Source organism: Ixodes scapularis, unplaced genomic scaffold (genome assembly GCF_016920785.2).
Source record: "Ixodes scapularis isolate PalLabHiFi unplaced genomic scaffold, ASM1692078v2 PGA_scaffold0__279_contigs__length_252992795, whole genome shotgun sequence".
Classification (NCBI taxonomy): Eukaryota; Metazoa; Arthropoda; class Arachnida; order Ixodida; family Ixodidae; genus Ixodes; species Ixodes scapularis.
Window position 1 is genome coordinate 212,675,314 of NW_024609835.1, and position 12,188 is coordinate 212,687,501.

The 12,188-nt window shown below is 43.8% G+C and overlaps 1 protein-coding gene across 1 annotated transcript in view; it reads right to left on the reverse strand.

Annotated features, from left to right (window-relative positions):
• LOC121047176 (cell adhesion molecule 2-like) overlaps positions 1 to 12,188 on the reverse strand; it is a 535,225-nt gene that overhangs the window by 315,302 nt on the left and 207,735 nt on the right. The gene's annotated exons all lie outside the window — the stretch shown is intronic.

Consider the following 12,188-nt stretch of genomic DNA (forward strand, 5'->3'; position numbering starts at 1 on the left):
AGAGGAATAGGCGTCGCACGAGGAGTAGCTGAACTTCAGGATGGCCGCACCGTGGTCCTCGTGACGAACTTCCGGAATGAAACGCAACACCTCACAAAAGGTGCAGCCGTTGGCCACGTCGAGGATCTCCGAAACTCCGCCGAAATCGCCGCCATTACTGAAGAATCCTCGCCACCTCAGCAAGACGGTACGTCGCCAGCGCAACTCGACATCGACCCTAAGCTTCCGGACCCGAAACGACGGCAGCTGATTAACCTCCTCGCCGAATACCGTGACTGCTTTGCGACGTCGTCGAAGGTGCGCCAAACAGCCGTTGCGAAGCACCGCATCATTACCAAGGACGACGCGCGCCCTGTGCATAGATCACCGTACAGAGTCTCCGTTAAAGAAAGGGAGGTGATCCAGGAGCAAGTTCAAGAGATGCTGAACGACGACATAATCCAGCCATCAAGCAGTCCGTGGGCCTCTCCAGTCGTACTCGTTAAGAAGAAGGACGGAACGCTTCGGTTCTGCGTGGACTACCGGCAGCTGAACGCGGTGACGAAGAAAGACGTCTACCCACTCCCCCGAATCGACGACACGTTAGACCGGCTGCGCCACTCTCGATACTTCTCATCGATCGACCTGAAGAGCGGCTACTGGCAGATCGAAGTCGACGAACGGGGCCGAGAGAAGACAGCTTTCGTCACGCCAGATGGGCTGTACGAATTCAAGGTGATGCCCTTCGGACTGTGCACGGCTCCAGCAACTTTCCAGCGTGTTATGGACACCGTACTGGCAGGACTGAAGTGGCAGAGCTGTCTGGTCTACCTCGACGACGTCGTGGTGTTTTCCAGCGACTTCGAGGAGCACTTGCGACGACTCCGAGCTGTTCTTCAAGCCATACGGACCGCTGGACTCACCCTCAAACCGTCAAAGTGTCGGTTCGCCTATGACGAACTGAAGTTTCTAGGTCACGTGGTTAGCAACGAAGACGTGCGCCCAGACCCTGAGAAGACTCGCGCCGTCGCGTCATTTCCAGCGCCGACAGACAAAAAGGCCGTGCGAAGATTCCTTGGACTTTGCGCCTACTATCGTCGCTTCCTTCGGGATTTCGCACGGATTTCCGCACCGCTCACAAACCTCACGAAGGACGCCGAGAGGTTCAAATGGGCCGAGGAACAGCAGCAGGCATTCGACGAGCTAAAGCGACGACTCCAGACGCCTCCGGTTCTTGGACATTTCGATTAGGATGCGGACACCGAGATTCACACTGACGCAAGTAACGCAGGACTTGGCGCGGTACTAGTTCAAGTACAAGAAGGCACCGAACGAGTGATCGCCTACGCAAGTCGGACACTGTCCAAGGCAGAGAGAAATTACTCCACGACTGAGAAAGAATGCCTTGCGGTCGTCTGGGCAATCACGAAGTTTCGTCCGTACTTGTACGGAAGCCCGTTCCGCGTAGTCACGGACCACCACTCGCTCTGCTGGCTTGCGAACCTCAAGGACCCGTCAGGACGCCTCGCTCGATGGAGCCTCCGGCTACAACAGTTCAACATGACTGTGGTTTACAAGTCAGGACGCAAGCACAGCGACGCTGACTGCCTGTCCAGGGCCCCTGTCGAAACACCTTCCGGCAGCAGCGACGACGATGATGACGAGTGCTTTCTAGGGGCAGTGAACACCGATGACATGGCACGACGTCAACGAGACGATCCAGAGCTGCGAGCCTTAATCGAGCACCTAGAAGGGCGCGGCGGTACCGTACCCCGTATTTTCTCACGAGCCGTGTCGACCTTCGCCATTCGACAAGGTGTACTCTACAAAGAGAACTTCGGGGACAACAACTCGCCGTGGCTGCTGGTAATCCCGACCGACCTTCGAGGGGAGATCTTTCAAGCATGTCACGACGACCCGACATCCGGACACCTTGGATACAGCCGGACACTGGCCCGTATTCGTGAAAAGTATTACTGGCCCAAGCTCCCCAAAACCGTCCACCTGTACACACGATCATGCCACGAGTGTCAGCGACGCAAGAAACCTCCGACGAGGCCGGCCGGACTCCTGCAGCCTATTTCTCCTCCAACCGCACAATTCCAGCAGATCGGAATGGATCTACTTGGTCCTTTTCCGCCTTCGACGTCGGGGAACCGCTGGATCATCGTCGCCACAGATTATCTCACACGGTACGCTGAAACGAAAGCTCTTCCTTCGGGGACTGCTGTGGAAGTTGCCAAGTTTTTCATTGAGTCCATCGTCCTCCGGCACGGCGCTCCAGAAGTTCTGATTACAGATCGCGGATCATCGTTCATGGCACAACTGACCCAAGAAATCCTCCGACTCAGTCATACCAGCCATCGTCGTACAACTGCGTACCACCCGCAGACCAACGGGCTGACGGAGCGACTCAACAAGACAATTGCCGATATGATCTCTATGTACGTCGACGTAGAGCACAAGACGTGGGACGAGGTGCTGCCCTACGTCACGTTCGCCTACAATACGGAGGTTCAAGAGACCACTGGATTCACCCCTTTCCAGCTGGTACATGGTCGGAAGGTAACGACCATGCTGGACGCCATGCTGCCCCATGAGCCATCTGACAACGAGAGCGACGACGCCCAGGCGGTTGCTCAACGCGCCGAAGAAGTCCGCCAGCTCGCCCGACTCATGATTCAAGACCAGCAACGCGTCGACGCGGGCCGCTACAACCTTCGTCGTAGGGACGTTCACTTCCAGCCCGGAGACAGGGTGTGGGTGTGGACGCCCATCCGTCGCCGCGGTCTCAGCGAGAAGCTTCTGAAACGCTATTTCGGGCCCTACAAGATCATCCGACGGCTCGGCGATCTGAACTACGAAGTCCTTCCCGACGGAACGCGCCCATCTGCAAGACGTCAGCCGCGACCCGAGGTGGTGCACGTCGTCCGGCTGAAGCCGTATTACGAACGATAGAACTTTCTACTCTTGTCGACGAGTGAACTGAGAACTCTGTGAACTGTGAACTGTGACTCGCGATTTTGCTGCCGTTTTGTTATGGATTTGTGTGTGTTTTTTTTTTTTCATTTTGTGCTGCATCGGGACGATGCGCTTTTAAAGGGGGGGATAATGCCGCGCGCAGGGTCACGGACTTCTAGAACTTTCTCGTTTATTCTTGCTCCGGACATAACTTCTGTCGTTTGTCCCTGCTTATGTTGTTCTAGAAAGTGCGTGTTCATTCTCGCCGCGAGCGCGCTACGCTCGAACCTTCTCCGCCGAATCTTCGAGATAGTGACTCACTCTAGATAAGACGCCGCTCGCGACCTTGTCGAGTCAGTCTCGCCTCTGCGCTCGATCCTGCGGTTTCGCCGATATCGACGCCCGCGACGCTGTGCTGTTTTCTTTTGTACCCTTTTATTTTTGGCACAAGTTCGCCGCATCAAACGTTTATTTCTTCTTGTTCATTTTCTGTTTTCTTTTGGTCACCACCCGTGACAATATGCTGTGGGGTGGAAGGAAGAGGGATGTTCTGATAGAGGCATTGTTATAGTATAATTTATGAAACAGGGCTAGTCGAGAAAGAATGCGCCTAAATGAGAGTGCGTGAAGGTTAGCTATGCTTCTTAGGCCTGTTACGCTAGTGAAACGAAAGTAGTCTGAGAAAATGAACCTTAAAGCTCGGTTTTGAATTGCCTCTAATTTCATAACTAGTTAATGCTGCCATGGGGACCATACAGAAGACGCATACTCTAGACGAGATCTAACAAATGTTATGTATGTTAATTGTTTAATTTCAGGTGAGGCCAGTTTGAGGTTGCGCCGAAGATATCCTAATGATGAATTAGCCTTAGATAAAATAAAATTAATGTGAGTTGCCCAAGATAGATCACAGGTTAAATGAACGCCGAGGTATTTATAAGATGTACAAGGGTCAATTATTGTGTTGTTGAGTTGATATGAAAAGAGTGATGGGGACAGTGATCTGGTGAAAGACACTAGTTCCGTTTTATTTGCATTAACTGTCATTTGCCATGTTTGACACCATTCTTATATTATTAGTAAGTCAGCCTGAAATTGTAGGTGATCATTATTATTACTTATCGGTCTGTATAGAGCTCAATCGTCAACAAAGAGGCGAAATTCAGATGTTAAGTTAGCAGGAAGGTCGTTAATGTATATTAAAAACAGCAAGGGGCCAAGAACACTACATTGGGGTACGGCGGACGTTACACGAGAAAGAGGTGAACGGGACTCGTTTACAACAGTATATTGTGTACGATCGGTTAGGAAATTTTTTATCCAAGTGATTACTGAATTATGAATACGCAGTTGAGTTAGTTTTTGTAGCAGACGTTGGTGGGGAACTTTATCGAATGCTTTAGAAAAGTCTATGAAAATGACATCGGTCTGTAATCTTTTGTCAAGGTTACTGTGAAGCTCATGAATGAAATGTATTAGCTGAATATCACACGAATATGTCTTACAAAAACCATGCTGATTTCTTTAAAAGCATATCGTAATTTTCCAGATATTTCATGATAGAAGAGAAAATGACGTGCTCTAGTAATTTAAATAAGATGCTGGGGAGAGATATTGGGCGATAGTTCGATACAACATTACGATCCCCACTTTTAAAAATAGGGATGACTCTACCAATTTTCCAATCAAACGGAAGCTTGCCGACATCAAGTGACTGTTGAAAAATAAGGGTTAAAAATTGGGATGAGATATGTTTTGTGTTTTTCAGCAATTTAGAATTTATTTGGTCATCACCGGAGCTGGCAGAATTTTTGAGATTTTCTATTGCTTTCACTATACCCAAATATGTTATTTCGATAGAAGGCATAGCAGAATGAGAGAGGTGATTTAGGAGAGGAATATTGTCATTGTTTTTTAGTGTAAACACTGAGCTAAAGTAGGTATTTATTAGTGAGGCGCTTTCGCAATCAGACGCGGGAGTTCCATTCCTATTAGTCAGGTGGATGGATTTATGCTCTTTAGGATGAATGATCTCCCAGAACTTATTAGGCTTATTCTTCAAAATGTTAAGAAGGGCGAAGTTTAAAAATTCCTTCTATGCATTTTTCACTTCTCTTTTATATTCCTTAGCAGACGCGTTGTAATTATCCCATGCAATAGTATTGTCCTTTTCTTTAGCTTGCTTGAAATGTCGTTTCTTTCGAGCACTTAATTTAGAGATTTTCTTGTTGTACCAAGGCTTTGCTTTGTTTGTTTTAATTCTGACGGTTGGAACGTACGTGTCAGTCAGAGTTGTCATTTTGTTTTTTAAGAGATTCCAATTTTCCTCAACTGTTCTTTGATAAAAGTTGATATGAAAAGTATCATAAAACTGTTGAAGATTTCTATTAATTGTATCATAGTCAGCTTTATTGTAGTCTTTAATAAATTTATAATGGCATGATCTGATGACGACGTCAAACTGCAGGTTTAAGTGTATAAGATTGTGGTCACTAATAGCGGGAAGATGAGTGATGTTATTCACATGTGAGGGGTCAGTAGTAAGGCACAGGTCAAGAATGTTGCTAGAGTGATGGCTAACTCTTGTTGGTTTTAGTTATTATTTGGGAGAGGTTAAACGTAAGAGTTAGGTCGATGAACTCATTATCAAACTGATGACCTGATGAAAGGGAGTTCCAATCAATATTCGGAAAGTTAAAGTCGCCAAAGAGGGTGACCGACGCATTTGGTTTAAGGGTGTTAAACATAGACGAGAGGGAGTCATGAAGTTCGCTAATGAAACTAGCGTGATGATCAGGTGCTCTGCAACACACACCAATTAAGATATCGGAACACTGAGAGTGAAGTTGAAGCCATACCATCTCGAGGTTACCTGGAACATGAACTTCTGACGCACGAATATGATTGCGGATAGCGATTAGGACACCGCCACCCCTCTTAGTTAGTCTATCGCATCTGTGTAAGGTATAATTCATATTGGGGGGAACACTTCTGAGCCATCAATTTCGGGTTTCAGCCATGTTTCTGCCAGAATGACGAGGTCGGCAGTGCCTGATTCAATTAGGGATAATAGGTCGTCGCGGTTTGTTAAAACACTTCTTATATTTGCAAAAACGACCGAACATGACTTGGTGTTTCTGCTTTCTTTTTGTGGTCATCTGTGTTCGAAGACTGGAAGGTTATTCAATGTGACAAAACTGACCTAGTACAGAATGCGTAGCAACAGGAAGCACATAAATTCTCAACTTACGGAGCCGGTTCTTGATGAGATCTTGTTCGGTTAAAACCGAAGCCGGGCAGCCGGACGAGACGTACTTAGCACACCTCCACGCTACGGTGACGCCAGTATTTTCTCTCTTGCGATGGTATTTGTAACCATCAAGATGGAGACACGGATTTTTTTTCTGTGTTTCTAAAACGACGAAGTCCGACATATCTTACTGTGCTTAAAACCAAGGGGAGTAAGGTATAGAAAGGAGGAGGAACAGTTGAGGATCAAGGTTGAAGATGGAGCGCAAATGATACATAGATGCTGCACAGTGGCGCCATCTCGTGCATTGCTCATGAAAAAATTTTCCTTATGGCAGCGTGCCGCCCTGAGCCCCCGAGCACGGTGCCCCCGAGTCTGTCGGCGGGCTAGTCCTGTTTCGGTGGTTCATTTCTCTTCTGATGCTGTTGATATTGTTACGTTGTCATCGTGTGCAGCGGATGGATCATTGTGCTCCTCGTGCGTTATTGCTTGTAGTAAGTACCGCAGAAAGATTGCGAGATCATGATGTTGAATTAATTCGGTTTCGGTGGTTACGTCGAGAATGCGAGTACTACCGTATTTACTCAAATCTAGGCCGATAGCTTTCATAACAAAATAAAAATCGGAACTCGGGAGTCGGCCTAGAAACGAGGATGCAGTTAGCTACCTAAACCAAAACTCCCGTATTTATTCGTCGCGGTAGAGTCGCGCCCCTTCATGTTTCAGAAAGCTTTTGGTGCGGGTAGGGCTCGAAGGCAATTAATTAATTACCCGAAATCGCCATAAATACCGCAAAAAGATTGCGAGATTATGATGTTGAATTATTTTGGGTTTGAAATGAAAGAGGTTAAAATAAGAAAAGTCTTTCTGACAGTGGTCAAAACCAGAAAGTATGTTTGGAGAAAATTTGAAATGAGAAAGGTTTAAATGAGAAAAGTCGTTTTCAGAAGGGTCAAAACGCGAAAGTTTGTTTTGAGAAGGTTTTAAATGAGAAAGGGAGAAACGCGAAAGTTGTTTTGCGCTGGGTTGAAATGAGAAAATAAAAACGAGAAGGTAGAAATGCGAACGGGTTCAAATGAGAACCACCCTTTAAGGGTCCCTGGAGAAAAAAAAAATCATTGAGGCGCCATGGGATCCCTCAAGCAGCTCTGGGGCTGCTTATTTTTAGTGGTGCCCATTTATCGGTAGTAACTTAGAAGGATGCGAGTGCGACAAAAAGAATTGATTTTCTTCGCTAGGAAACATCAAGTTATAAACAATAATATATATTCACGAGAATCTTTTATTGCATTTAAAACCTGGTTATATCAGGCCGCCTAGAGAGTCTACTTTAAAACACACTTTCGACTTTCGTAATTTTTTTGTGCGATAATGAAATAGAAATGTTGATAAATCTAGCCGACCAAAAACTATAAAATAAGTGGTAAATTTTTCGCAGCAAAAGGTTCATGTAAAAAACAAGTGGTGGTCAAGAGTTGACACATTGGATGCAGACTGCTCATGGTGTGTTTTTAAACAGGTAGAACTGTCCATTGCAGCTTCGTTCGAAAACATTAAGATACTTTTCCGCTATCATGCAACAGCTAGGCAAGCTTACGATTGGCTAGAGTGAATTAGTTTTGTGTTTCCTTATGCATATGGGCACTGGGCTAATGGGGACCAAAATAAAATAGGGTATAACGGCATAGTCTGCTTCGTCGGCAAATACTGTAAAGCCAGAGAAAAATGACATAGAGTTTTTGTCATAACATATGCGTCATTTGTTTTAAATGAATATTGGCGCCGTGTATAACACAACGAGAGTATTTTCGATATTCGTGAAGCCGATCATTGTGCTGTTGGTACTGATGGGGTATATTCTAAGAGCACGTTTTTTCCCATGCGTGATACACTTCGGCCCATAAAGCACAAAAGGTGAAAATTGAGTACAACAGAGAAAACCATGCAGTGTAGTGAAATTGTAGTTTTAGTGTTTGCAGTTTTGTGTTTGTCCTTAGATCGTTCTTTCCCTCACTCCAGGGTTTACTGTGGTAGATTCAATCCAGTTCGTCTGTATTCTCGTTTTGGTTGAAAACTGAGCAACAATGATCGTTTTTTGTGAAAAAAGATTTCTGCGCACACATAAACTTCTCACAAAAAAAATGCTTTGTGTCACAGCTGTGGAGCAATTAGATATGGCAATTATGGAATGAAATTAGCGATTTGCTTTAAAAATAGATATTCACCTCATTCTATTGACGAATCTGACATTTTTTTATTTATTTTGAATTGTGAGGAAGATTTGTTGATGCTTAGCCAATGGGGTCTTTCTCACTTTTGTTCTCAACACATCCAAGGGTGGCTTCTCAGCTGCCGAATTTCATAAAGAAATACTGCCGGGCCACATATTTAAGTTATCAACCTGACAACGAGGAAACGGTATTGGCCGAATGCCGAGCGTACAGTAATGTTTTCCCACAACAACGGTGATCGTCCAGGCCTACAGCGGTCGTTCTGCTATCATAGATCATGCCGAATATAAAGAATTTATATAAAGAGTCGCATAAAATGATAATGCTTTGTGCACAAAAAAAATTGTGATTAACGTTAAAATCAGCACACTACTTGAGTAGCAAGCAATAGTACTTTTTTGTTAGTTAGTATACCTTTAAAGGGACACCAACAGGGTATTGATGCTCGAAGAGGTCTTTAGTTGTACGTGACATATGAGAGCCAAACTACCCAGAACAAAATTTGCGGCTCGATATTCGGTTTCTCATCGCCCGAAAACCACCGATCGAGAACTGGCCGCTATGAGTCGCGCTCACTCTCTTGTCACGGGCCGTTTCCTAAGGGTTAGACACGAACACCTAATTCAATCAAAGTCGTGGGTCATTGAAGGGACAAAGTTAATACTAAAAATAAAAAAAAAAATATGAAACTCATTTTTTTTTGGTTTTTAAAAAACTGCAAATACGTTGATTGAGAAAAAAAAAAAAAGAAGGTTGCGCAGACAACCGGAATCATTCTGTGCGTTCACTGCATAATTCTCAACTTGACGTCCTTTCGCGTTTGGTGGGACTCGCGGGTGGCAGCGGACCCCTACTTCAGAACTGTTGCTCATGGTACCGGCAGATTCTGGCTTCCATCAATAGAGAAATTTTGGACCGATGAAAATAATTGATATTCATCCCGTTCGACTCGCTCGACCAGCAAGCCGATTGCACAAAGACGTCGCCGAACCGACGACCGTTCTCGTGGCTGAAGACATAGCTCGCCAAAACGTCAAGCACGAAGTGCGTACTTCGAGTTGAATACGAACGCGTACGGTTTATTTACTAGTTGCGAATGTGGCCAATGAGTGTTGCTGCTTGACTCGAGGGAAATTGGTGGCAAACAGTCCGACATACAGTCTACCGACTGCATTACTACGAACGAAAGATTTTCTTCGGTAGCTTAGTGGAAAGACGTCCGCTTCACGCGCAGGGGGCACGGATTCGATCCCTTATGTAGGTGTGAATTTTTTTTTTTTTTTACATTTTGCGATGTTTAGATTACTCTTTTTTTTTTACAATTATCACCGAAAAAAAAAATTGTTGTGGACGATACGTCGCTGAACTAAATGGTATGTGATTCCATTTTTGACACCTCTGCCGCGTAATGCCACTTTAAGATGAAGGACATGTGAGACAGCTCTCCACGCAATATCTTAGGAGTGTTCTTTTCGGTGCCTATCCCGATAATTCACCACAGGCACTCACTATTCATTGCCAACACTTAAATGTACAAAACAACTCATCTTAATGTACAGAACAGATAGCGGAACTAACATAATTCCAAAGGAATCGCACGGCAGACGGATCCCGCAACGCATTTCGTCTGCTACGCACGAAAGAAAAAAGGGAGATCCCACGTTCGGGTGTAACCACGTCACTTTCGCCACTCACTCTCCCCTCTCCACTTCCCCATGTGGTGCGGGGCTTTCGGTTTCGGTTTCGAGCAGTTTAGTTTTTTTTTGGCTTTAAAAAGAAATACGCGACTCTGTAGCAAAATATTAATTGGGTTGTATTCCGACACCATAATAAATCGCCTGGCAAAAAAATAAAAAAAAATAAAAAAGATTGAGGGGTGCAGTGTTCATCTTAACGTTTTGAAGCGTTCCGCCCTCAAACTGAATCCTTTTATTTAGGGGGTATTCATAGTAAATAATTTTTATGTTACTCACGCTGAAGTGCAAAACAAATTTTCACAGTACCTCTTATGCTATCCCTAAGACGACTTCAAGGCGAAAGCCCAAGCGCCGATGCCTTAAATTAAATCATGCTACACATGATTTACTTTGTGTCCTGTTTACTTTTTCCACATTCTCTTTGTTACATTATTCGCTTTATAGTCCTTCTTATTCACATTATTACCTATTAGTTCTCTTTATTTTTTAATTAACTTTATTTCCTTTTCATTCACTTTAAGTCCTCTTAATTCGCTTTGTCATCCTTATTTTCATTGCCTCTGATTCGCCTGAGTGGTCACGTAAACGTTTTGGTAGCTCTGGTGTCGCCGACATGTTTTCGCTCAAGGACTTTGAAGGTCGACTGAAGGATCACACATATCATGCTTTCGCCTTAATGATGTATGGCTTTTTCCCGATTCTTTTATTGTTCTCATTTTACACTTTGTTGAGTAATATGAATACTTTTAGAGGAAATCTTGGGATAGTGATGTGAATTGTGGCGGATAATTTTTCATCTTTTAAAATCCTGTTCTCTAACGCAAATCCTCGCTCAACATAACTGCGTTTAAATGCTGTTCACAAAAGTTATCTATGATTTCTGTATTAAAAAGGAAAAGGTTTTCTCAAACACAACCTCATACACATCAAGGTTATGGAAATAAATATCATTACTAGTTTTCTTAAAGGTGAAACAGCTCATAGAGCAATGAAGCTCATAGAGGAAGAAGACTTGTGGATCATAAAGTTTTGCTTGTTGTTTTCTGTTCTTCTAGCTTTGCAAACGAATTCCTTTCATGAGCTCAAACCCTGTTCGCACTTAAATATAATATGCATCTACTACCCGACGACATGATTCTTACTTCTTTTTTTAATCATAGGTTCAAATTAGCTCAGATATTTAGCTCATTAGGCAAAGCAAACGAAACCGTAAAAAGTAATTTTTGAGCGTATATTGGAGAACGTAAATATACCCAAGCCTAGTAGCCACACATTTTGGCTGACTACCTTCACGCTGTCTTTTCGTTGTAGATGAGAAAATTTGCCAGTGCAGCACGGCTGCTAACCAGTTTTTCTTCTTTTTTTTTTAAGTGCATCATAAAGTATTGATACACGACCGCATTTCTGTGCAATTAAAAATCGGATCGGAACGGGCAGTGTTTGGAAGTGCTCTGCCAACGGTGCGTTAACGCTATGGCAAACACCGTTCTCAGGCATTTCGTTGTTGTTTATCTAGGAATGCTTATAGGCTAAGGAATATGAACCTACTTACTTATGTAGTATTACACGATTTTGTAATATCAGGAAAAATCACTAAATAACAATATCAGAGTTAAATATCAAGTTTAAATATTGTGCTCGTCCATTGGCCGTGTTTCATTCAAAATGTTAACGATAAAAAAAGCAAAAAATCGTGCCTTTTTCAAGATTTTTTCTTTTTTTTTGCCGGGGAAGAGGAAGGAGAGCGGGGTCCATTTTAATGTGTGCAAACTTAAAACTGAAGTTTAGGTTCTCACAATATTCAAGTCACTGAGGCACGAAATTAGCTCGCGATCATATTTTGTTTATTTAATTATTTTCTTTAATTATAAGCATATTTACATTTATGCAAAAAATTATTTACAACATTACAATAATAGCATCGATTGCTTACACTTTTTTGGTTTGAATGAAGTGCTCCAGTATATATTAGGTGAAAAAGTATCCCGTAAGACTAAGTATTACCCTACTAAGAACTACGCCTACACCAATGGAGTCACTCTAGATAGCCTACTATCTACGCCAAATTCC